Source organism: Rhinopithecus roxellana, chromosome 5, assembly GCF_007565055.1.
Source record: "Rhinopithecus roxellana isolate Shanxi Qingling chromosome 5, ASM756505v1, whole genome shotgun sequence".
NCBI classification, from domain to species: Eukaryota; Metazoa; Chordata; class Mammalia; order Primates; family Cercopithecidae; genus Rhinopithecus; species Rhinopithecus roxellana.
In genome coordinates this window covers 81,925,093-81,952,931 of record NC_044553.1, presented here as the reverse complement: position 1 = coordinate 81,952,931, position 27,839 = coordinate 81,925,093, and the positions used below count along the sequence as shown (strand labels likewise).

Sequence of the window (27,839 nt, the reverse complement as noted above, 5' to 3'; positions counted from 1 at the left end):
GAACCCTCAGTGCTAACTGCCTTGAGAACAGGCAGGAAGATTAGTCACAACTTTGAGAAGCTTGAATCACGTATCTGGCTGTTTTCCTTTTCCTACCCTTCCTCACTCCTTGTTTGAGTATTGTCTAGACATAAACTCAACAGATCTAATTATCGCAGTTGTCATCTTTAAAACTTTACATTTTGTTATAATTTTAGATTTACGGACAAGTTGCAAAGATAGTAGAGAGAGTTCCTGTATACCCTTCACCCAGTGTCCTCTAATATTAAAATGTTACATAACCATGGTTTCAAAAAATAAGAAATTACATTACTGCAATACTATTAATGGACTATAGACTTTATTTGGATTTCATCAGTTATACTTTTTCTGTTTCAAGATCCTTCAATCCAGGATACTGTGTTGCATTTAGTATCATCTTTAATATGGTTTTCTTCTTTTCCCCTAACAGGCTGGAATTCTGTTCTTTGAGGATGTGTACAATGTATAACAATTTGTCAAATGTATCTTATGAGAAAAATTAGCAAAAGGTTTTACATCTATGATAGATACATTTTCGAGGGACAAAAGAGGGGGAGAATATTCTGAGTATTTTTGAATAACCTAATATAGGGTAACCATTAACCTATATTAGGCTATTTTAAAACTGAGGTATTTTACATATGCCACATTTCATAAAATTAAATAATTCTAAGATGAAAAAGACTAGACCTCATTTATGGCAGTATGGACACCTGTCTCTTGGCTCCCTGTATAATGCTGGTTTTCCTAATTTATAAATTGAGGCTATGAGACAAGTACACAGCCATATTATAAGGTAGAATATGACTAATCCCTTATGTGTCATAAAGTGCTCAGGAATTGGAAGAAGGATGTAATTATTTCCTAGAATGCTTTATGCAGAGGATATTCATACATTCAGAACCTTTACTATGTGCTAGGCACTGTGGTAGGCCTTATGGTGGGACCTTTATGAGGTTATTTGTGCTGGAATAGCGTTTCCATAATCTTCCCATTGGGCAAATGAATCTTTGTTCTGGGGAAAAGATTGTTAAAAGAATGTATGTTCTTGGATGTAGTGTTTTGCTCTGCTTAAGTATTCTAATTTATTTAACACATTAAGGGTTTCTCAGCGAGTTATTTTTTAACTTCTGAGAATATTATTTATAACATTCCTGATATGTATCTGGAATGGTTAAAAGAAGTGATGTAAAAACAAACAATTCAGAAAACCTAAATAAACCCATTTCTTTTTCACTCAGCAGTATTTATGCCACAAAGATATATTACACATAATTTCCACAAGCCTCACAGACCCTCATGACCCTCATGACAAAACTGAAATGAACTTGGATAGGAAATAAAGAGGAATTTTGGGTTGTTTTTGGCATTTTAGTAATGAAATCCTCAATTTCATATATATTTGATTTATATATCAAGCAATCCTCCCATCTGAGCCTCCTGAATAGCTAGGACTACAGGTGTGAACCAACATGCCTGGCTAATTTTTGAATTTTTGTAGAGATAAGATCTCCCTATGTTGCCCAGGCTGGTAAATATATTTTTAAAGTGAGAATAAAGATAGCTAATCTTAACAAAAATATGCTTTGTTATCAAAAATCTTACTTTACTCCCTTAATGTCACAGGAATATTGAAGAATACCAGGATGTGTTATTGAAAAATACACTTAAAATACTTTAAATACACTTGAAGTGATCTTTTTTAAATTTCTGAATATGAAGATTTTCAAATGTACAAGAAAATTGAAAGAATGCTTCATCTAGATTCCACTATTTTGAACTTTTTTGAAAAATCACATTTGTTTCAACTATATAAAGATGCATGATATTTTTCTATACATACTCTGTCTCTCACACACATATCTGACTCAATTGACAGTATGTTGCAAACATTATGACACATCACCCTCTAAATGCTTCAGGCAATATTTTAAATTTGTCTGTTGGTACATTTGGAGGAGAGTTGTTTTTCAAAATATATGTTGGGATAGGTGATTCTGAAGGCCTTTCCAAGTTAACAGTCACTGTACTGGGAGGTCTGTTATTTGTGAATGCCTGAAAACACGTTATTATTTCCTACTTAGGTTCTAGTTTAACTCGTCTCCCTTTTTCAGCATTGAAGAAATTGCTGAGTAACTGATTCTGGCAATAATTTATACTTTTATGGTATTGATAATAGTGTAACTTATATAGTGCTTTTTACCTAGTATAGTATATTTCTGGAGCATTTCACCCTTAAGTTAAAAATCCTTTGTTAAGTTTTTGTCATGAAAATAATATGAGTTGTAGAAATTATTCCAGAGAGTAGTTAAGTATATATACTCCAAAATAAAAGTCTGCTGTTCTCTATCATCCACCCTACCAGTTCACACGCCTCAGAGATAATGGTTGTTACCTCTTGGTAGTGTATATATACAAACATATATTCATATATGTATGTACTCGAAATAGCCAATGGGGTTATATTGTATTGCAGGTTCCACTGAAGTACATGTAACTCTTCTTCATTTTTTGAACCATTTGTAGAGTAACTCGTTGTATAAATTATTAGTTCCCTGGTGGGGGACATTTAGGTCGTTACCTTTTTTTTTTTTTGCTAGTGCAAACAATGCTGGGCAACACATTAGTGAACACTTATGTATATAAGACTTGTGGGATTTGTAGCATTAGTTTATAAAAATTACTGGGTCAAATGGTATGCACATTTAAAATCAAACTAGATGTTGCCAAATAATACCTCAAACAAATCTACCAATTTATATTCTCTCCAGTGTGTGAAAGGATCTGTTTCCTTTTGTTTGTACCAACATTGGTTATTATGAATCTTTCTCAATGTGGTAGTGTAAAATGGCACCTTGTTTTAATCTATGTTTCCTTAATCATGAATTCTTTGAGTATCTTTTCATGTGCTTAGTAGACACACACACGTCTTTTTTAACTGCCGTTTGTGTATTTTGTCCTTTTTTGAAACGTTGTTTTTCTAAGTGATTTGTGAGAGTTATTTGTATATATAAAAATTAGTTATTTTGGTTTATTAAAGATTTCCCCTATTTTTATTATGTAACTTTAAAATATATAGTATTCACATTTACCAATTTTCTCCATGCTATAAAATTCTCCCATATTAAAGGTTTGTAAAAAAAATTCATGTTTTCATCTAATACCTATTAAAAGGCTTGTAAGAAAAAAATTCATGTTTTTGTCTAACACTTATTAAAGTTTTTTTTAAAAATTCATGTTTTCTTCCAATACTTTTAAAATATGGCAATAAATTTGCATGATTAAAAACCAACAAAACTCCAAAAGATGATGAAAGGTTCTCTACCTGCACATGATCCTCCTGTTGTCTACTCGTGTACCACCTCCCACAAGAAACCACTATGAACAGTTTCTTGTGAATCCCACTGTAGCATAAAGATGAAAATTCAAATACATCTGTCTGCCTGTCTCCTACCATACTAGTGTATATACTGGTTCCCCCACCCCCAACTTAATATATCTTAAACATCTGTCCATCGGTAGCTAAGGGCTTCTTGAGTTATTTATTTATTTATTTATTTATTTTGAGAAGGAGTCTCGCTCTGTCCCCCAGGCTGTAGTACAGTGACACCATCTCGGCTCACTGCAAACTCCGCCTCCTGGGTTCACGCTGTTCTATTGCTTCAGCCTCCCGAGTAGCTGGGAATACAGGTGCCCGTCACCACGCCCGGCTAATTTTTTGTATTTTTTAGTAGAGACGGGGTTTCACCGTGTTAGCTAGGATGGTCTCGATCTGACCTTGTGATCCACCCACCTTGGCCTCCCAAAGTTCTGGGATTACAGGTGTGAGCCACCGCGCCCAGCCTTCTTGAGTTATTTTAATAGTGAATAGTATTCCATTGCTTGGATGTATTATTTAACCTGTTGCCTGCTGACAGATTTTTTTTTTAACCACCTTTGCTAACACAAAACATGCTGCAGTAAATAATTTGCACAGTCATTTCACATGTGTCCACGTATAGTATTAAGATAAATTCCTATACATACGATTGCTTTGTCAAAGGGTTAATACTTCTGCAGTTTTGAAAGATACTGCCTAGGCTGGGCACTGTAGCTCACCCCTGTAATCCCAGCACTTTGGGAGGCTGAGGCAGGCAGATTGCTTGAGTCCAGGAGTTCGAGACTAGCCTGGTCACTATGGGGAAACCCTGTCTCTACAAAAAAATTATCTGGTCACATTGGTATATGCCTGTAGTCCCAGCTACTTGGGAGGCTGAGGTGGGAGGATTGACTGAGCCTGGGAGGTCAAGACTATAGTGAGCCGAGATTAGCCTGGGTGACACAAAGTGAGACTGTCTCAAAAGAAAAAAATCAAACAAAACAAAACAAAAAAAAACCCTACCAAATTGCCCTCCAGATATTTTAAAATAAACCTTGTTTTAGAATGCATAGAAAAGTCTCAAAGATAGTGCAGAGAGATCCCATATACACTGCATCTGATTTCTCCTCTTGTTAACATCTTAGATTACTGTGGTGCATTTGTCACAACCAGTGAGCCAATACTGATACATCATTATTAACTTGAAGTTCATACTTTATTCAGATTTCTTTAGTTTTCACTTAATGTCCTTTTTCTGTTAGTTTCCATCCAAAACTTTTGATTTTAATTTATTAATTTTGAACTAGTCACCTTATATAACTAGCTTATTCCATTTTATTTTATTTTATTGTGTTTGACACTGGATCTAATTCTCTCACCCAGGCTGGAGTGCATGGTGTGATCATGGTTCACCACAGCCTCCACTTCTCTGGGCTCAGGTGACCCTCCCACCTCAGCCTCCTGAGTAGCTGGGCTGTAAGCACACACCCCACCACGCCTGGGTAATTTTTGTATTTTTTGTAAAGACAGGGTTTTGCTATGTTGCCCAGGCTGGTCTTGAGCTCCTGGGCTCAAGCAATCCACCCATGTTAGCCTCCCAAACTGCTTGTTGGGATTACAGGCATGAGCCACTGCTCCTGGCCTGAACTAGTTTATTCTTACATTGTTGTGTTGATTTTAAAGACATTTTCAGATATGCAATTATATATGTAAATAACAGTTTTCACTTCTTTTTTTTTTTTTTGAGACGGAGTCTCGCTCTGTCGCCCAGGCTGCAGCACAGTGGCCGGATCTCAGCTCACTGCAACCTCCGCCTCCTGGATTCAGGTGATTCTCCTGCCTCAGACTCCCCAGTAGCTGGGATTACAGGCGTGCACCACAACGTCTATCTAATTTTTGTATTTTTAGTAGAGATGAGGTTTTGCCATGTTGGCCAGACTGGTCTTGGACTCCTGACCTCAAGTGATCTGCCCGCTTCAGCCTCCCAGAGTGCTGGGATTACAAGCATGAGCCACGAAGCCTGGCCTGCTTTTTTATCTTATGTAATTGTTTTGCGTAGTACTTTTACATGTTTATGTCTGTGTTAAATAATGTTGAAGATAAAGACAGCCTTGTCTAGTTCCTTACTTTAATGGGAATTCTAGTGTTTTACTGTCAAGCATACTGTTTTTGTTTGAAAAATAGATTCTTTTTTCCCTCCATTTTACAGAAATATTTCTCTATTCATTTTCTAGTGACTTCTGGTCATTCACTATCAGACTAATATTTACCTCTGTATTCTGAGGGCTCACAAATCTCACCTACCCCATCTTTTTTTTTGTTGTTTAATGTAGCTCATCTTTAGTTGCCCTGAACTGTATCTACTCAGGTCTTTTTATTTGCTTGTCTTAATTTTGTCACTACACTGCTTAAACATTATTAAAAATATCAAATATTTATTGTGGTGTTATATACCCATGCACCATATGCTTTCATACATTCTCATTTAATCCTCATCATAGCCTTGTGAGATGAAGATACTGTAAATCCCCCTTTACAGATGACAGAGGCTCCTAGGGGTTAAATCACTGGCTCATGTTTACATAGATTGCCCCTGCCATTTTTTCCTTTTGACCTCAGGATCACCGCCTTAGCCACCTTCCATCACCCTCCACCATCATACAAGATGCTTCTTTCGGATTAGTCTGCATTTGAAAGCCTACCTGTGATTGATTTGACATGAACTGAACATCTCCTGATCTTTTTCAGTGTGTTCCAGATTCAGAACTCTCAGAACTGTCCTTCCCATCTCCATCTAGTTATATCCTTAATCTTGGCTCTCCTTCTTGATCAACATATTATGTGAATACAGTGGAAGTCCATTTAGTATAGTGTTCTCCCAGGGATTTAGTTATGGTTCTTGTATATACTTAAAGTGAGATAATTTGTCTCACTGATCATTTGGGGCCAGGGTTAGTCTTGTTCTGTGGCACACATTATAAATGAATTTCATTAAACTTTTATGTGCTCTCACTTACTGGTCTAATGTGGGGTTCTTTCCTTGCTGTGCTTGTATCAGATACTCTTGCCATTGCTCCTGCCGTCATACCTCCTCCTTCACTCTTGCTACAGAGATGCAGCATTTACAGTCTGTGTATATCCTGTCCATTCCAGTTCATTATGAACAAAATTTGTACTGTAGTCCTCATGAATATGTAAATAGCAGCAAGAGAAGCAATTGCTGCCACTTAGCTGCATGTTTCAAGGAATGTAAAACCTCTTTTGGGAGATTTTAACCTAACCTTGAAACAACAGTGCTGTGGGCCTGTAGGGGGTAGAAACCAAGGGGGTTTTAAACCTCCCATAATGCACACGACAGCTCCTCACACCAGAGGATCGTCTGGCTTAAAGTATCAACCGTGCCCACAGCGAGGAACATTGCCCCAGAGTTTACTTTCTCAGTGGGTGTGGTGTTATCCTCAAGGGGGCAGAAATTAGCTCTTGAGGGATGCATGTGTGAGAAAAATATCTTACTCTTTTGCACATACAAAGTACAGATGTACATGCAGCACATACAACTATGCAGTGTATCTGGTATTAAAATTTCACAGGGAGCATGGTTAGGAAAAGAATGTCTGAAAAGACTACTTAGGAGGACAATAATGAAGAAAATGGAGGGAGGGAGACAGTATAGTTTAGTGCTTAAACTAAACACTGCATTGGAGGGAGACAGTATAGTTTAGTGCTTAAAAACGCAGGCTGTGGAGTCAGACTGGGTATCGCTTTACTTTCTGCTGCTTACCAGCTGTGGGCATATGACTTCATAACCTCAGTTTTCTCATCTTTAAAATGAAGATCGTAACAGTACTTTCTTCAAAGGATTGTGGCAACATAATCCGATGTATGTAGTACTTCGTAAAACACTAGATTTGTCATTCTCCTCAGAAGCTCAAAGAGAGAAAGGATCATGTTTATTTCTGTATTATCATTCCTTAGTAGAATATCTGAGACTTAATAGGTGTTTAGTAAATTGTTGCATGAATGGATCAAGCTCCTGTTCTTTAAGTGTGTCTTAGTTGCCTTTGTGGTGGTGGTAGGATATGCTCTTCTACATTTTTAAACTTTTTTCTGTTAGGCATCTTTCACATTTACTTCACCTTAAATATAGTATGTTAAACGTGCATAATTGTAGTACTTTTGTTTAAAGGTAGGAATGGATTATACAGCATGCAACACCATCATTCTGTTTCAAGCAAATTGAGCTCAGAGCAAGTGTGATGGAAATGATATATGGGTTCTGGTAATGCTCTTATGAGAACTAATACACTTTTTAAAGTTTATATATCTTATTGATTTTCGTTCTCTTTTTTTTGTGGAGTGGGGGACGGTGTCTCACTCTGTCGCCCAGGCTGGAGTGCAGTGGTGCGATCTTGGCTCACTGCAACCTCTGCTTCCCGGGTTCAAGCGATTCTCCTGCCTCAGCCTCCTGAGTAGTTGAGATTACAGGCGTGCACCACCAAGTCTCGCTAATTTTTGTATTTTTAGTAGAGACGGTTTCACCATGTTGGCCAGGCTGGTGTCGAACTCATGACCTCAAGTGATCCTCCCACCTTGGCCTCCCAAAGTGCTGGCATTACAGGCATGAGCCACTGCACCTGGCCTGATTTTCATTCTTGTGTTAGGAATTCGGCTTGCGGTTTCTTCTACTAAATGTTAGTAAAACAGAAAGGAATATAAGCAAAATAGTTTTTGATCTAATTTTTTTGTATTAATATTTCATTTTAAAATATTTATTTTTACTTAATTCTCATAGTTTGACTCTTCCTTTGGCCTAATACTTTTGTTATTGAATTATTTTGATTCTTAAAAGCCTTGTGTTGTTGCTTATTTCGTGCTTGCTTATTACACTACGTCTATAAGCGTATAGTTATACTTTTATATAGGAACAAAGAGAATCTCATTGTTTTTAATGTATTTGCTCATAAGGTAATCCCATTAAATGTATCCTGAACTGGCATTTTGTGAGGTATGTTAAAACAATAACCTAGCTGTTATTCGGAATTGCAGTGTCATGTTGACAGAATTTGTTAATGAATGCTTTTACTTATTGTGAATCCTGAAAAACTGTTGCAATAGAATGTATCAGAAACAAATGGGAGAAAGAGATAGGTCAAGCTAGCTATTTAAGCTGGACTTGCTATGAGACAGCTTTGGTCCTCATATTTACCATCTAGAAATTCAGTGTTTATCAATTTACTTAGGGATTTACTTAGACTGATAAATAAAAGAGTGGTTTATACAGTAAAATATTGTTACTAATTTACAAAAGGAGATATTAAGATAGTTCCTAGTATAGGGCACCGTTTCCTTTTTCCATAATGATTAGGTTTACTCAGAAAATCACATATAAATCAAAACATTGTTAGTGCCTCTCAAGTTATATTCTTATATAGCCATTCTTTCAGTTTTTATTTTGGGAATTTTGGGGTGAAGAATGGCATGCAGTCTCCAGATGATACCGACTGGATAATACTGGGAGACAAATCTGTACCAGACTATTTAATATGCATACATACCTCTACCTTTCTGCTTTATTTTTATAACTAGCTATAATTCTGAGACATAGCAGTTTTTTAAAAAATTACACTTTTGGCTTGCTGCTACTTGATGGTTTGAGAACAGATACCTTAATCTCATCAGAAAACCATTTCAACACATAGGATAGGATGAGTTAGTTTTGTAAAAGGTTTTTGTGAGTCACTATTTTTATCTATAAAGTTTAGATTGTTGGGTATGTTGTATTCCGGGGCCTATCTCTGTTACCTTCATTTTTGAAAAATTTCAAAGCGTGCTATCTTTAACAAATTCTTCTAGATAGGAATTGTTTGGATACCTTTTTGGGATTACATGAAAATTATTACTTCTTTTGTTCTCTGCAGTAATCTAAAGATGCTTTTGGAAACTAGGGGAAAGCTCTGCTGTACATTCAGTGTTTTTTTTTTTTTTTTTTTTTTTCCGCCTTACCGTCTTGCTCTTGTTTTGAAGCACTCTATCTCTAGTCTACCATATGACTATATGTAGTTGATTATTAGGCTAGGTGCCCCCTGACCCAAAAGTATCCCTCAGCCAAGAAAGAATTCTATGATCTGACTCATTACAAAGTCTTTTGTATTACTTGCCACTTGCCCAGTTACTGTTTTTCATCCGGTTGTTTTTTTATGTGTTTGTAGCAACATGACTTGATTTTTAAACAGTTTTTTAAAATTAAGCATAGCTAATCGTAACTGTTACTAGGATTATAACTTAATAATTTGCAAGTGTTGGATGTCATAATAAATTGTTAAAGATCAAGTTAAAAAGTAGCTTATGGAGATAAGAATATGTACTTATGTGATGAGTGAAAAAAAGAACAGTTGTTCTAGTTAAGTACACATGAACATTTGGATACACAGAATTCCTAGGAACAGCATCATGCATACATTCAGAAAGTGTTAGAACTCAAACTTATACTGAAATGATGATGTAGATGTGCTATGTAAACCTGGGTTAGATAACTCATAATGACTTCTGTGATGAAGAAACTTCTGTTGCTAAAAATATGTGAATAAATTGGACAAAATCATTTCATGAAATAGAGTAGAAAAGATATACGTAACATTTTAATTATGAGGACATTGACTTTCATGGCAATTTATAGATTCAAATTATATAAATGATTTTCTTTCTTTAAATAAAAGTATAGGAAAAATCCTATAATGTACATAAGATTATTTTAGTCCATCAGTATACATCCTCACATTTATTTGTTGGGTTTTTTCTTTGTCCCTTATTTTTCATGTCTGTGCCCTTTCTTCTCATGCGTGTGTGTGTGCCTGTGCATATGTTGTGTGTGTGTATGTGTGTGTATGTTTGTGTGTTTTTAAGGGATAGGGTCTCCCTATGTTGCTTAGGCTGGAGTGCAGTGGCTGTTCCCAGGTATAGTCATAGGACACTGCAACCTTGAACTTTTGGGCTCCAGCAATCCTCCCACCTCAGCCTTCCAAAGAGCTGGGGCTACAGGCGAATGTCACTGTACCTGGCTTCATATGGATCAAGCTGCTCATCTCTAGCTCCTGGCATAGTGACTTCTGCCCCGAGTAATAGACTCAATACCTGTTGCCGATGACTTGCATGTATTATATTACTTTAGTCTCTTTTCAGCCGGGTGATGTGGCATAAATTTTGACTGTTACTTCCCTAAGCAGAGCATTCTATTGTAGCTAAAAATATAAATATTAATACAAATGTAGGTTATGGAGTGACATAAACAGATTTTTAAAAGATACAGACAGATTTTTTAAAAAGATAGTATCTATTATTTTTAATTATTCTATTTATATTAAAATATTTATGTAGCAGACATTTGCAGAAATATGGGTAGGCTCAAGTTCCAGTAGCTCACTTGTAAACCAGTTGCCTTTAGGGAAAATGCACTGTGAATTTGTTACACAGGTTCCCAGCTGGCCCTCTGAAATTAGTTTGACCTTGTGTAGCTAGCTCAATAGAATATTATGTTTCGGTTTGTTTTTTTTCCTATGGGAAAGTATGCCTGAATCTCAACATTGAGAGTACTTTTCTCCTTTTCCTCTGCAGCTCCATCCTCTGAAAGGAGACTTCTAACTGGAATGCTTTACCTCAATCCCCAAAGGATACTGTGGCAAGAGGGCTAAATCCCTGGAGCCATGGCCGTTGATATCAGGGCCTTTTCTGAGTCCTTTAGGGGCAGCTTGTATATGGAAAACTGTAAGCCTTATTAAAAACATTCATATTCTTTCTGACCCCTCTTAATTAACATTTTCTAAATTTATAGGCAATATTTGAATACTAAGCCCTTCTTTCTCCCTGCTCCCCAACATTCTCTCCATCCACCAAAAATGAAAGGTGGGACAGCTATGGAACTGAATTGCAAACACTGCAGGAATTAACTTGCCCATTTTCTCTGGGAAAAAGCCAAAGGGGGATTTTCTATCATTGTGAATAAGTGGAGGTGTTCCCAACTCCCTACCCCTTCAGATGTACCAGTAGAAAAGCTAAAACTTGAGGCTAATTGGCCATCTTAGAGCTTTACAAAAAAATGGTTAATTCTTTTTCCCTTAGTACTTTGCCCACAATGTAAACAGCCATAGGATGGACTGATTTTTAGGCAGACAGTAGAAGCTAGCACTCCTATTGTTATAAATGTTTAGTTTTCATCTCCTGGAAGAGTGTTAAGAAAAGTTAGTCCAGACATATTGATGGATGGAACTTACAATTTAGGATAGGATTAGTGTGCGTGTGTGTGTGCGTGTGTGTGTGTGCGCGCTTTCCCCATGTCTAGGGCATAAGGCATACTGCTTTCAAATTCTGCTAATTTTTGTCTTTATCTGCCAGATTTTTTGGATATTATTTAATTTTTAGTTCCTTTTCTACAAGATATTATTAGCAGAACAGACAGAACTTTAAAGCCAAAAAAATAAAGTTTAAGTTCAGTTTTTCTCAATAAATATGCTAGTGATTGTTTCTGCCATAGCTCACTAGGAGCACCGTTTTCTTACCTTGGTAGTTGGGAACATTCAGAGATCTCAAACCACACAAAGAGAAACATGGATTTAAGAATAATCTAGGGCCAGGCACAGTGGCTCACACCTGTAATCTCAGCACTTTGGGAGGCCAAGGCGGGCAGATCACCTGAGGTCGGGAGTTCCAGACCAGCCTGACCAACATGGAGAAACCCTGTCTCTACTAAAAATACAAAATTAGCTGGGTGTGGTGGCGCACGCCTGTAATCCCCGCTACTCGGGAGGCTGAGGAAGGAGAATCGCTTGAAGCTGGGAGGCGGAGGTTGTGGTGAGCCGAGATCGCACCATTGCACTCCAGCCTGGGCAACAAGAGCGAAATTCTGTCTCAAAAACAAAAGCAAAGAAACAAAAACAAAAAGAATAATCGAATAATCTAAATAAATTTAGTGTTTTAAATTTGGAAACAAAACTTACTCAACTTTTTCTAATGGCTGGATGTGAAACTATAGTATATTATAAGGCAGCAAAATACAGCTTCCGGGGAGGGACAATTGTATTTATTTGTTATACATTTATAGCTAAACGTTTTGAGGAAAAACATCTAATATAAGGAGATGTGAAGAAATGTCAACTTTTGGGTATCTTTGTGTTTTGAAAGGGTGATCTAGATGGTTTTATTTTTACTTTCTATGATTTTTCTTACAATTAATCTACCTTTTTAGAGAGACCGTAAGACACAGGCTTCATGTTTGAATCAATTTTTAAATTTTTCTTTTATTGTGCTGACAGACTTTGTTCCTAGTCCCTAGTCAGTTATCTTTTATGTCAAATAGTGACATGTCTATTGAAGTTTTTATTATTTTTCTAGGGATTTTTATGGAACCAATTGCATTTTTTACAATAATCCTAAACCATTGTTTTCGAATGTAAACTGACATTTTCTGACTGAGGGGGAAGACACCAAAAAACATAAAGGTATAATCCAAAATTGTAAAGCTACTTAAAAAAATAATTATAATTATTTTGCTTGGAGAGCAAGCTAGTGGAGCTGTTTTCAGAATTTTGTTACTTTTGTTACTAAATGCCACGTTGAATGTGCCTTGATTTCATACATTATGAAAGAGCAATTACTGGCCTATGTTTACTAGCAGCTAGTTTGCTTTACTGTTGGAAGAAACTGGTGGTGTTGGCAGTGATTGATTTGTAGTTGGCATGTATGAAGGAGAAGAGCTTGATGACCTTTTGTTCGGGTTGTTGGTTAGAGAAGAAAAGAATTTTTCATTTAGAGTAGAGATCAGCAAACTATGGCCCATGGAGGTTTTTGTATGCCCCATTAGCTAAGAATTATTTTTACATTTTTAATGCTTGAAAAAAAATTCAAAAGAAGTAGTATTTTGTGATGTGTGAGAATTATATGAAATTTGGATTTGTGTCTATAAATAAGGTTTTATTGGAACATAGCATGTTCATTTGTTTATGTATCTATGGCTTCTTTTACGCTATAACAGTAGAGTTGAGTAGTTACAACAGATCATCTGCGAACCGAAGTATATGTTGTTTGGCCCTAAGAGAAAAGTTTGCTGACTCCTGACTGTGTAGCCAAACTGCTCTCTAATATCTGGTTTTGTGCCTTAGCTTCCCTGTCTTGAAAATGGGAAGAATAATAGAGCCATGAGGTGATTGCGAGGGCTAAGTGAGTTAGTATACTTAAAGCACTTAAAAATGTACGTTGCACATCATAATCCGTAAGTATTAGAAGTTAGCTGACATTAAGTGTTAGATTTAATTGATAATCACTTTGTAACATAGACTGGAAAAGATGCATTGAAATTCATTCTGATGGAGAACAACATGTATATTAAGGAAGCAGTCTTTGGCTACAGTCTGCTTCCAGATCTTGAGCCGGTGGTGAAGGAGATAATGAAAGTTACTAATCTAAAACAAAGCCTTTACATTGCCGCACAAGGAAAGGAGTATGTATAAAAGATTGCATTTTTACCATGCAAAGTGGTAGCCATAGGGGAACATTACTCACTTGCATTTTTAAATGAAATAATAAGGTTACCTAATGACTGTGAAAATTCTGGTATGACCATTTCTGTGATGCCAAGTGGCGTTTTCAAGAGTCCTATCAGAAATGTATTTGGCATCTTGAATAGCTTGAACCTATCACTCCTGGATGAAATTGCACAATTTTTAGTGTTAAGGATAAGCTGTCAGAATTTAAGAAGACTAAACTGTGGGATAAATGGCTCGGTTTCCTAGCTTGTTTCTCAACATTTCGTTTTCTTTCCTTACTGGAGAGAAAACAAAGTGAAATATTTATCCATCTAGCTTAAAAAAATTGTGGTAAAAAACACATAATATAAAATTTATTATCTTAACCATTAAAACAAATATTTTTTTCAGAGACAGGGTCTCACTCTGTTGCCTAGACTGGACTTGAACTCCTGGGCTCAATTGATCCTCCCCGCTCAGCCTCCTGTGAATAGCTGGGATTACAGTCATAACCACTGGGTACAGACATTTTAACCATTTTTAAGTGTACTCTCCAGTAGTGTCAGTGTTAAGAGTATTCACATTGAAATTACTCAAGTCTCTAGGAAGTTCCAAACTTTCCCAGATCTTCTTGCTTGCCTTGGACTTGAAAAAATAAAACATTAAAGTAGTCAAATTTATAGAAACACCAAGTAGATGGTAGTTGCCAGGGGATGGGGAAAGGAAGTTGTTGTTTAATAGAGGGTTTCAGTTTTGTAAAATGAAAACATTCTGCAGATAGGTTGCATGACAATGTGAATCACAATTACAGGAAGGGTTTATGGTCTATTTTGATCTGCTGGTAATATTGTCAGCTGCTCTAGAATCAGGTGAGAGTCCAGTGAAGTAATCCAAGTAGAGTAGAGAATAAGTTTAAGTCACCAGACAGACCAGTGTGTGTCTATGCACTTTTACCCTCTTTGGGAAAGGTTAAACTGTTACAGCACAGCTGTCCTTTGTCACCCAGAAACCTCAAGAATAATTACTGACAGGGCTTATGCATTTAAATCAGACAGTGGAAAATAAATGGTAACTTTTGTAATTTGAATAGAAAATGCAAGTATTGTTCATCAGGTACTGGTTTCCAGTATGTAATGGTCACCTAAATTTTTATTTTGTTCTAAGTCTTTTCACTGTTCAGCGCTCTTAAAAAAGAAATTCTGAGCTGGGCACAGTGTCTCACGCCTGTAATCCCAGCACTTTGTAAGGCTGAGGTGGGAGAATCACTTGAGGCCAAGAGCTTAAGACCAGTCTGGGCAACATAGTGAGACACTGTCCCTATTTTTAAAAGGGAGTTCTACACTTAATATGTACATCTTGCACATTTCGGTGTGTTTTTGACACCCAGTTGGCCACTGCTGTTAGCAATATAATAGTAGGGGAAGAGAGTTTATTTAGATCTGTTTTAAGCATCCATAATCTTGACTCTTTTTGTAGAGGCAGATCCTGTAGGCCATTCAGTGTTAAGTACTCTGTTTTATCTTTTCCCATGTGGCAGAGCCATTAATATTTTCAATGCATTTGTCTAACACTGAGTAATAATGTCGGGGTTGTTGCCTTTCTATCCACTTAATTAATATGAATCATTTTTATCTTAATGTGGACTACAGTGAATTACAATGGAACTCTTATTTTTCAACATTTTACATTTGAAAATGGAATTGGCAATGTGGTATATAGCAAAATGGGCACTGAAATAGGCGTAAGAAACCTCGTATAATATTGATATCAAGATGGGTGATCTTGGCTAAATCATTCAAATTCCTGTCTGGAAATGAGAGTATTGAACTAAATAATTTCCAGGAATTCTGTTTTTTTATGACAAATATTTCAGATGGAAGCCAGTGTCACACAGTTTTTGTAAATTCTCTGAAATGTGTATGTGTTTATATGTATCAAAGCAGTTTGTGTTGTGTGTTTGAGAGTGGCCATTTTGCTCAGAAAAGATTATTCAGAGTACTTTTTCATAATGAATATTATATTTTTAAAGCTATAAATTAAACAACTGGAATTTTATTTTTTATTATACTGTAAGTTCTAGGGTATGTGTACACAATGTGCAGGTTTGTTACATATGTATACATGTGCCATGTTGGTGTGCTGTACCCATTAACTCGCCATTTAGGTATATCTCCTACTGCTCTCCCTCCCCCCTTCCCCTACCTGATGACAGGCCCCAGTGTGTGATGTTCCCTGCCCTGTTGTCCAAGTGTTCTCATTGTTCAGTTCCCACCTATGAGTGAGAACATGCGGTGTTTGGTTTTCTGTCCTTGCGACAGTTTTCTCAGAATGATGGTTTCCAGCTTCATCCATGTCCCAACAAAGGACATGAACTCATCTTTTTTATGGCTGCATGTTATTCCATGGTGTATATGTGCCACATTTTCTTTATCCAGTCTATCATTGATGGACATTTGGGTTGATTCCAAGTCTTTGCTATTATGAATACTGCTGCAATAAACATACGTGTGTGCATGTGTCTTTATAGCACCATGACTTATAATCCTTTGGGTATATACCCAGTAATGGGATGGCTGGATCAAATGGTATTTCTAGTTCTAGATCCTTGAGGAATCACCACACTGTCTTCCACAATGGTCGAACTAGGTTATAGTCCCACCAACAGTGTAAAAGTGTTCCTGTTTCTCCACATGCTCTCCAGCACCTGTTGTTTCCTGACTTTTTAACGCCAGCACCTGTTGTTTCCTGACTTTTTAATGATCGCCATTCTAACTGGTGTGAGATGACATTTCATTGTGGTATTGATTTGCATTTCTCTGATGGTCAGTGACGAGCATTTTTTCATGTGTCTGTTGGCTGCATAAATATCTTCTTTTGAGAAGTGTCTGTTCATATCCTTTGCCCACTTTTTGATGGGGTTGATTTTTTTCTTGTAAATTTGTTTAAGTTCTTTGTAGATTCTGGATATTAGCCCTGTATCAGATGGGTAGATTGTAAAAATTTTCTCCCATTCTGTAGGTTGCGTGTTCATTCTGATGGTAGTTTCTTTTGCCATGCAGAAGCTCTTTAGTTTAATTAGGTCCCATTTGTCAATTTTGGCTTTTGTTGCCATTGCTTTTGGTGTTTTAGTCATGAAGTCCTTGCCCATGCCTATGTCCTGAATGGTATTGCCTAGGTTTCTTTTGGGGTTTTTATGGTTTTAGGTCTAACATTTAAATCTTTAATCCATCTTGAATTAATTTTTGTATAAGGTGTAACGAAGGGATCCAGTTTCAGCTTTCTACATATGGCTAGCTGGTTTTCCCAGCACCATTTATTAGATAGGGAATCCTTTCCCCATTTCTTGTTTTTGTCAGGTTTGTCAAAGATCAGATGGTTGTAGATGTGTGGTATTATTTCTGAGGGCTCTGTTCTGTTCCATTGGTCTATATCTCTGTTTTGGTACCAGTACCATGCTGTAGTGGTTACTGTAGCCTTGTAATATAGTTTGAAGTCAGGTACTATGATGCCTCCAGCTTTGTTCTTTTGGCTTAGGATTGTCTTGGTAATGCGGGTTCTTTTTTGGTTCCCTATGAACGTTGTAGTTTTTTCCAATTTGGTGAAGAAAGTCATTGGTAGCTTGATGGGGATGGCATTGAATCTATAAATTACTTCGGGCAGTATGGCCATTTTCACGATATTGATTCTTCCTATCCATGGACATGGAATGTTCTTCCATTTGTTTGTGTCCTCTTTTATTTTGTTGAGCAGAGGTTTGTAGTTCTACCTGAAGAGGTCCTTCACATCCCTTGTAAGTTGGATTCTTAGGTATTTTATTCTCTTTGAAGCAATTGCGAATGGGAGTTCACTCATGATTTGGCTCTCTGTCTGTTATTGGTGTATAGGAATGCTTGTGATTTTTGCACATTGATTTTCTATCCTGAGACTTTGCTGAAGTTGCTTATCAGCTTAAGGAGATTTGGGGCTGAGACGATGGGGTTTTCTAAATGTGCAATCATGTCATCTGTGAATAGGGACAATCTGACTTCCTCTCTTCCTAGTTGAATATCCTTTATTTCTTTCTCCTGCCTGATTGCCCTGGCCGGAACTTCTAACACTGTGTTGAATAGGAGTGGTAAGAGAGGGCATCCCTGTCTTGTGCCAGTTTTCAAAGGGAATGCTTCCAGTTTTTGCCCATTCAGTATGACGTTGGCTGTGGATTTGTCATAAATAGCTCTTATTATTTTGAGATATGTTCCATCAATACCGAATTTATTGAGAGATTTTAGCATGAAGGGCTGTTGAATTCTTCCAAAGGCCTTTTCTGCATTTATTGAGATAATCATGTGGTTTTTGTCTTTGGTTCTGTTTATATGATGGATTACATTTATTGGTTTGTGTATGTTGAACCAGCCTTGCATCCCAGAGGTGAAGCCAACTTGATGGTGGTGGATAAGCTTTTTGATGTGCTGCTGGATTTGGTTTACCAGTATTTTATGGAGGATTTTTGCATCGATGTTCATCAGGGATATTGTTCTAAAATTCTCTTTTTTTGTTGTGTCTCTGCCGGGCTTTGGTATCAGGTTGATGCTGGCCTCATGAAATGAGATAGGGAGGATTCCCTCTTTTTTTATTGTTTGGAATAGTTTCAGAAGGAATGGTGCCAGCTCCTCTTTGTACCTCGGGTAGAATTTGGCTGTGAATCCGTCTGGTCCTGGACTTCTTTTGGTTGGTAGGTTATTAATTATTGCCTCAATTTCAGAGCCTGTTATTGGTCTATTCAGGGATTCAGCTTCTTCCTGGTTTAGTCTTGGGAGGGTGTATGTGTCCAGGAATTCATCCATTTCTTCTAGATTTTCTAGTTTATTTGCATATAGGTGTTTATAGTATTCTCTGATGGTAGTTTGTATTTCTGTGGGGTCGGTGGTGATATCCCCTTTATCATTTTTTATTTCATCTATTTGATTCTTCTCTCTTTTCTTCTTAGTCTTGCTAGCGGTCTATCAATTTTGTTGATCTTTTCAAAAAACCAGCTCCTGGATTCATTGATTTTTTGAAAGGTTTTTTGTGTTTCTGTCTCCTTCACTTCTGCTCTGATCTTAGTTATTTCTTGCCTTCTGCTAGCTTTCGAATGTGTTTGCTCTTGCTTCTCTAGTTCTTTTAATTGTGATGTTAGGGTGTCGATTTTAGATCTTTCCTGCTTTCTCTTGTGGGCATTTAGTGCTATAAATTTCCCTCTACACACTGCTTTAAATGTGTCCCAGAGATTCTGGTATGTTGTTATCATTGTTCTCACTGGTTTCAAAGAACATGTTTATGTTTACCTTCATTTTGTTATATACCCAGTAGTCATTCAGGAGCAGGTTGTTCAGTTTCCATGTAGTTGTGCGGTTTTGAGTGAGTTTGTTAATCCTGAGTTCTAGTTTGATGGCACTGTGGTCTGAGAGACAATTTGTTATAATTTCTGTTCTTTTACATTTGCTGCGGAGTGCTTTACTTCCAACTATGTTGTCAATTTTGGGATAAGTGCGATGTGGTGCTGAGAAGAATGTATATTCTGTTGATTTGGGGTGGAGAGTTCTGTCGATGTCTATCAGGTCCGATTAATGCAGAGCTGAGTTCAATTCCTGGATATCCTTGTTGACTTTCTCTCTCATTCATCTGTCTAATGTTGACAGTGGGGTGTTGAAGTCTCCCATTATTATTGTGTGGGAGTCTAAGTCTCTTTGTAGGTCTCTAAGGACTTGCTTTATGAATCTGGGTGCTCCTGTGTTGGGTCCATATATATTTAGGATAGCTAGCTCTTCTTGTTGAATTGATCCCTTTACCATTATGTAATGTCCTTCTTTGTCTGTTTTGATCTTTGTTGATTTAAAGTCTGTTTTTATCAGAGACTAGGATTGCAACCCGTCCTTTTTTTTTGTTTTCCATTTGTTTAGTAGATCTTCCTCCATCCCTTTATTTTGAGCCTATGTGTGTCTCTGCATGTGAGATGGGTCTCCTGAATACAGCACACTGATGGTTCTTGACTCTTTATCCAATTTGCCAGTCTATGTCTTTTAATTGGAGCATTTAGCCAATTTACCTTTAAGGTTAATATTGTTATGTGTGAATTTGATCCTGTCATTGTGATGCTAGCTGGTTATTTTGCCTGTTAGTTGATGCAGTTTCTTCCTAGAATTGACAGTCTTTACAGTTTGGCGTGTTTTTGCAGTGGCTGGTACCAGTTGTTCCTTTCCATGTTTAGTGCTTCCTTCAGGAGCTCTTGTAGGGCAGGCCTGGTGGTGACAAAATCTCTCAGCATTTGCTTGTCTGTGTTTTATTTCTCCTTCACTTATGGAGCTTGGTTTGGCTGGATATGCAATTCTGGGTTTAAAATTCTTTTCTTTAAGAATGTTGAATATTGGTCTCCACTCTCTTCTGGCTTGTAGAGTTTCTGCAGAGAAATCCATTGTTAATCTGATGGGGCTTCCCTTTGTGGGTAACCCGACCTTTCTCTCTGGCTTCCCTTAACATTTTTTCCTTCATTTCAACTTTGGTGAATCTGACAATTATGTGTCTCGGAGTTGCTCTTCTCAAGAAGTATCTTTGTGGCATTCTCTGTATTTCCTGAATTTGAATGTTGGCCGGCCTTGCTAGGTTGGGGAAGTTCTCCTGGATAATATCCTGAAGAGTGTTTTCCAACTTGGTTCGATTGTCCCCATCACTTTCAGGTACACCAATCAGACGTAGATTTGGTCTTTTCACATAGTCCCATATTTCTTGGAGGCTTTGTTTGTTTCTGTTTACTCTTTTTTCTCTAAACTTCTCTTCTTGGTTCTTTTCATTCATTTGATCTTCAGTCACTGATACCCTTTCTTCCACTTGATGGAATCGGCTACTGAAGCTTGTGCATGTGTCACATAGTTCTTGTGCCATGGTTTTCAGCTCCCTCAGGTCATTTAAGGTCTTCTCTACACTTTAGTTAGCCATTTGTCTAATCTTTTTTCAAGGTTTTTAGCTTCTTTGTGATGGGTTCAAACATTCTCCTTTTGCTGGAAGAAGTTTGTTATTACCAGTCATCTGAAGCCTTCTTCTCTCAGCTCGTCAAAGTCATTCTCCATCCAGCTTTATTCTGTTGCTGACGAGGAGCTAGGTTCCTCTGGAGGAGAAGAGGAACTCTGATTTTTAGGATTTTGAGCTTTTCTGTTCTGCTTTCTCCCTATCTTTGTGGCTTTATCTACCTTTGGTCTTGGATGATGGTGACGTACAGATGGGATTTTGATGTGGATATCCTTTCTGTTTGTTGGTTTTCTTTTTAACAGTCAGGACCCTCAGCTGCAGGTCTGTTGGAGTTTGCTGGAGGTCCACTCCAGACCCTGTTTGCCTGAGTGTCACCAGCGGAGGCTGCAGAACAGCAAATATTGCAGAATGGTAATTGTTGCTGCCTGATTGTTCCTCTGGAAGCTTCGTCTCAGAGGGGCATCTGGCTGTATGAGGTGTCAGTCGGCCCATACCGGGAGGTGTCTGCCAGTTAGGCTACTCACGGGTTAGGGACCCACTTGAGGAAGCAGTCTTTCGGTTCTCATATCTCAAACTCCATGTTAGAAGAACCACTACTCTCTTCAAAGCTGTCAGACAGAGACGTTTAAGTCTGCAGAAATTTCTGCTGCCTTTTGTTCCGCTATGCCCTGCCCCCAGAGGTGGAGTCTACAGATGCAGGCAGGCCTTCTTGAGCTATGGTGGGCTCCACCAAGCTCCACCAAGTTCGAGCTTCCTGGCTGCTTTGTTTACCTACTCAAGCCTCAGCGATGGCAGACGCCCCTCCCCCAGCCTCACTACCGCCTTGCAGTTCAATCTCAGAGTGCTGTGCTAACAGTGAGCGAGGCTCTGTGGGTGTCCAAAGCTCTGAACCAGGTGTGGGATATAATCTCCTGGTGTGCCATTTGCTAAGACCGTTGGAAAAGCTCAGTACTAGGGTGAGAGTGTCCCAATTTTTCAGGTACCATCTGTCACAGCTTCCCTTGGCTAGGAAAGGGAATTCTGTGACCCCTTGCGCTTCCCAGGTGAGGCAATGCCCTGCCCTGCTTGGGCTCACACTCTGTGAGCTGCACCCGCTGTCCGACAAGCCCCAGTGAGATGAACTCGGTAACTCTGTTGGAAATGCAGAAATCACCCATCTTCTGCATCACTCACGCTGGGAGCTGTAGGCTGGAGCTGTTCCTATTCAGCCATCTTAAAACTAAGAATTTTAAACTCAACTCTTTACAGATCTAACATATTTTAAAAATAACTTAAAAAGTCTTTTTCAAATAACTCAAGACCTCATCAAATTGAATTTGTAAATTTATTATTCATTTTTAAGGATTTAAATTATCTGACAAATGTTTGCGAGTTGAGAGGCTATAGAAAAAACAAACTCTGTCTCCTAGTATACTATCACAGCACAGAACACTTCTGACAGCAGATGTGTGGGGGTGTCCCCGCACACCAAGCAGTCAACCAATTTCTGCAGCAGCTGCTTCAGCAGACGCCAGGTGGGTATCCTCCAACTCAATTCAATTTTGACACTGTCTACCTGGAGATATTATTAATACAAAGGATACAAATGAAAAGTAGCATGAGGCAAGGCATGTGGGAAAGGGCCCTGGAGCTTCCATGCTGTCTCTGGGCATGCCACCCTCCAGAATCCTCTGTGTGTTAGGTATCATGAAGCTCCTGAATCCAAGCCTTTTGGGTTTTTATAGAAGCTTCATTATGTAGTCATGATTGATTATATCATTTGGTGATTGATATGGTTTGGTTTTGTGTCCCCACCCAAATCTCACATTGAATTGTGGTAATCCCCACATATCAACTGCAGGACCAGGTGGAGATAATTGAATCATGGGGGTGGTTTTCCCCATGCTGTTCTTAAGATAGTGAGTTAGTTCTCACCAGATCTGATGGTTTTATAAGTGGCTTCCCCCTTCACTGGGTACTCATTTCACTCTCCTGCTGCCTGTGAAGAGGTGCCTTTTGCCATGATTGTTGTTTCCTGAGGCCTCCCCATTCATACACAATTGTGAGTTAGTTAAACCTCTTTTCCTTATAAATTATCCAGTCTCAGGTGTTTCTTCATAGCAGCATGAGAATGGATTAATACACTAAATTGATACTGGCTAATGGGGCACTGCTGTAAAGATACTCAAAAATGTGGAAGTGACTTTGGAACTGGGTAACAGGCAAAGGTTGGAACAGTTTGGAGTGCTCAGAAGAAGACAGGAAGATGTGGGAAAGTTTGGAACTTCCTAGATGCTTGTTGAATGGCTTTGACCAAAATACTGATGGTGATATGGACAATGAAGTCTAGGCTGAGGTGGTCTTAGATGGACATGCGGAACTTATTAGGGACTGGAATAAAGGTGACTCTTGCTATGGTTTATTAGCAAGGAGACTGGCGGCATTTTTCTCCTGTCCTAGAGATCTGTGGAAATTTGAACTTGAGAGAAATGATGTAGGGTATCTGGTGGAAAAAGTTTCTAAGCAGCAAAGCAGTCAAGAGGTGACAGAGCATAAAAGTTTGGAAAATTTACAGCCTGATGATGCAATAGAAAACACAACCCCATTTTCTGGGGAGGAATTCAAGAGGGCTGCATAAATTTGCATAAGCAACGAGGAGCCAAATGTTAATCACCAAGACAATGGGGAAAATGTCTCCAGTGCATGTCAGAAATCTTCACGGCAGCCCCTCCCATCATGAGCTCAGAGGCCTAGGAGGAAAAAATGATTTCTTGGGTGAGGCCCAGGGACTTGCTGCTTTGCGCAGCCTCTGGACTTGGTACCCTGGATCCCAGCTATGGTTAAAAGGGGCCAGTGTACAGCTCAGGCTGTTGCTTCAGAGGGTGTAAGCATCAAGCTTTGGTGCCTTACATGTGGTGTTGGGCCTGTGGGTGCACAGAAGCTAAGAATTGAGGTTTGGGAATCATTGCCTAGGTTTCAGAGGATGTACGGAAATGCCCAGATGTCCAGGCAGAAGTCTGCTGCAGTGGTGGAGCCCTCATGGAAAACCTCTGCTAAGGCACTGTGGAAAGGAAATGTGGGGTTGGACCTCCACCCCCATACTGAGTCCCCTTTGGGCACTGCTTACCAGAGCTGTGAGAAGAGGGTCACTGTCCTCCATTCCCCAGAATGGTAGATCCAACAGCTTGCATCATGTGCCTGGAAAAGCCACAGACAGTCAATGCCAGCCCATGAGCCAGCCAGGAGGGGAGCTGTACCCTGCAGAGCCACAGGGATAGAGCTGTCCAAGGCCGTGGGAGCCCATGTCTTACATCAGTGACCTGGATGTGAGACATGGAGTCAAAGGAGATCATTTCAGAGCTTTGAGATTTGACTTCCCTGCTGGATTTTGGACTTGTGTGGGGCCTGTAGTCCCTTTCTTTTGGCCAATTTTTCCCATTTGGAATGAGTGTATTTACCCAGTGCCTGTACCTCATTGTATCTAGGAAGTAACTAACTTGCTTTTGATTTTACAGACTCATAGGTGGAAGGGACTTGCCTTGTCTCAGATGAGACTTTGGACTTGGACTTTTGAGTTAATGCTGGAATGAGTTAAGACTCTGGGGGACTGCTGGAAGCACGTGATTGTGTTTTCAAATGTGAGGATGTGAGATTTGGGAGGGGCCGAGGTGAAATGATGGGCTTGGCTCTGTGTCCCCACCCATATCTCACCTTGAATTGTGATAATCCCCATGTGTCTAGGGTAGGACCTGGTGGAGATAATTGAATCATGGGGGCATTTCTCCCATTCAGTTCTCCTGATAATCAGTGAGTTCTCGTGAGATCTGATGGTTTTATAAGGGGCTTCCCCCTTCACTTAGTATTCATTTCTCTCTCCTGCTGCCCTGTGAAGAGGTGCCTTCTGCCATGATTGTAAGTTTCCTGAGGCCTTCCCAGCCATGTGGAACTGTGAGTCAGTGAAACCTCTTCTCTTTATAAATTACCCAGTCTTGGGTGTTTCTTCATAGCAGCATGAGAGTGGACTAATACAATGATCAACTCATCCTACAGCCCCTCTTCCCTCCCTGGAGGTTGAGAGTTGGGACTTCAGTCCAACCCTCTAATCAGGAGGTTGGTTACCCTGGAAACCAGCTCCGGCTCCTGAGGCTATCCAGGAGCCCCCAGGCACCAGTCAAGCTAATAGTGAACAAAAAGACACTTACCAGTGTGGAGATTCCAAGGATTTTAAGAGTTTATGCCAGAAAATGGGGATGAAGACTAAATACATATTTCACAATATCATACAAGTACTCAACTCTTCCAAATCTGATATTTATGGATTTTGTAAACTTCTAAATGTATTTCCCAACTTAAAATTATAAGCCCAAATAAGTTATTCAGTAACATTTTAAATTGGAATCACAAGTTTAATTTTTTAGATACATTAATATGCAGGACTTCTTAATCCAAGTATTTAAAAATGCCAAATATTTAATATATACCTATTATGCCCACACTCAACACAAAAGTATTACTTTGTGGACTTTATGTTTTTCCCTCCTAATTTCAACCCACACTCTTTCCCTCTCAAAAACTTTTTTTTTTTAAAGACACTTTGATCATATCTGTATTCTAAACCTGCCTGGCTCATCAAGACCGTTTTATTTTTGTCTCAAGTGATTTGAGGTTACTCTTCTTCTTCTCCTTCTCCTTCTTTTGTTTTTTCTGAAATGGAGTCACAGGCTGGAGTGCAGTGGCATGATCTTGGCTCACTAGAACCTCCACCTCCCACGTTTAAGTGATTCTCTTGCCTCAGCCTCCTGAGTAGCTGGGATTACAGGTGCTTGCCACCATGCCTGGCTAGAGGTTACTCTTTTTTTAAAAATATTTTTTAATATTTTTTTATTTTTTTTTATTATACTTTAAGTTCTAGGGTACACTGTGCGTAACGTGCAGGTTTGTTACATATGTATACTTGTGCCATGTTGGTGTGCTGCACCCATCAACTCGTCAGCACCCATCAATTCATCATTTATATCAGGTATAACTCCCAATGCAATCCCTCCCCCCTCCCCCCTCCCCATGATAGGCCCCGGTGTGTGATGTTCCCCTTCCCGAGTCCAAGTGATCTCATTGTTCAGTTCCCACATATGAGTGAGAATATGTGGTGTTTGGTTTTCTGTTCTTGTGATAGTTTGCTAAGAATGATGGTTTCTAGCTGCATCCATGTCCCTACAAAGGACACAAACTCATCTTTTTTTATGGCTGCATAGTATTCCATGGTGTATATGTGCCACATTTTCTTAATCCAGTCTGTCACAGATGGACATTTGGGTTGATTCCAAGTCTTTGCTATTGTGAATAGTGCCGCAGTAAACATACGTGTGCATGTGTCTTTATAGCAGCATGATTTATAATCCTTTGGGTGTATACCCAGTAGTGGGATGGCTGGGTCATATGGTACATCTAGTTCTAGATCCTTGAGGAATCGCCATACTGTTTTCCATAATGGTTGAACTAGTTTACAATCCCACCAACAGTGTACAAGTGTTCCTATTTCTCCACATCCTCTCCAGCACCTGTTGTTTCCTGACTTTTTAATGATTGCCATTCTAACTGGTGTGAGATGGTATCTCATTGTGGTTTTGATTTGCATTTCTCTGATGGTGAGTGATGATGAGCATTTTTTCATGTGTCTGTTGGCTGTATGAATGTCTTCTTTTGAGAAATGTTTGTTCATATCCTTTGCCCACTTTTTGATGGGGTTGTTTGTTTTTTTCTTGTATATTTGTTTGAGTTCTTTGTAGATTCTGGATATTAGCCCTTTGTCCGATGAGTAGATTGCAAAAATTTTCTCCCATTCTGTAGGTCGCCTGTTCACTCTGATGGTAGTTTCTTTTGCTGTGCAGAAGCTCTTTAGTTTAATTGGATCCCATTTGTCAATTTTGGCTTTTGCTGCCGTTGCTTTTGGTGTTTTAGACATGAAGTCCTTGCCCATGCCTATGTCCTGAATGGTACTACCTAGGTTTTCTTCTAGGGTTTTTATGGTATTAGGTCTAACATTTAAGTCTCTAATCCATCTTGAAGTAATCTTCGTATAAGGAGTAAGGAAAGGATCCAGTTTCAGCTTTCTACTTATGGCTAGCCAATTTTCCCAGCACCATTTATTAAATAGGGAATCCTTTCCCCATTTCTTGTTTCTCTCAGGTTTGTCAAAGATCAGATGGCTGTAGATGTGTGGTATTATTTCTGAGGACTCTGTTCTGTTCCATTGGTCTATATCTCTGTTTTGGTACCAGTACCATGCTGTTTTGGTTACCGTAGCCTTGTGGTATAGTTTGAAGTCAGGTAGCGTGATGCCTCCAGCTTTGTTCTTTTGACTTAGGGTTGTCTTGGCAATGCGGGCTCTTTTTTGGTTCCATATGAACTTTAAAGCAGTTTTTTCCAATTCTGTGAAGAAACACATTGGTAGCTTGATGGGGATGGCATTGAATCTATAAATAACCTTGGGCAGTATGGCCATTTTCACGATATTGATTCTTCCTATCCATGAGCATGGTATGTTCTTCCATTTGTTAGTGTCCTCTTTTATTTCACTGAGCAGTGGTTTGTAGTTCTCCTTGAAGAGGTCCTTTACATCCCTTGTAAGTTGGATTCCTAGGTATTTTATTCTCTCTGAAGCAATTGTGAATGGAAGTTCATTCATGATTTGGCTCTCTGTTTGTCTGTTACTGGTGTATAAGAATGCTTGTGATTTTTGCACATTAATTTTGTATCCTGAGACTTTGCTGAAGTTGCTCATCAGCTTAAGGAGATTTTGGGCTGAGACAATGGGGTTTTCTAAATATACAATCATGTCATCTGCAAACAGGGACAATTTGACTTCTTCTTTTCCTATCTGGATACCCTTGATTTCTTTCTCTTCCCTGATTGCCCTAGCCAGAACTTCCAACACTATGTTGAATAGGAGTGGTGAGAGAGGGCATCCCTGTCTTGTGCCAGTTTTC

The 27,839-nt window shown here is 38.7% G+C and overlaps 1 protein-coding gene across 9 annotated transcripts in view; it reads left to right on the top strand.

Annotated features, from left to right (window-relative positions):
* The window catches only part of PCNX1 (pecanex 1), a 223,015-nt gene that overhangs the window by 12,135 nt on the left and 183,041 nt on the right, over positions 1-27,839 (top strand). The window lies entirely within an intron of this gene.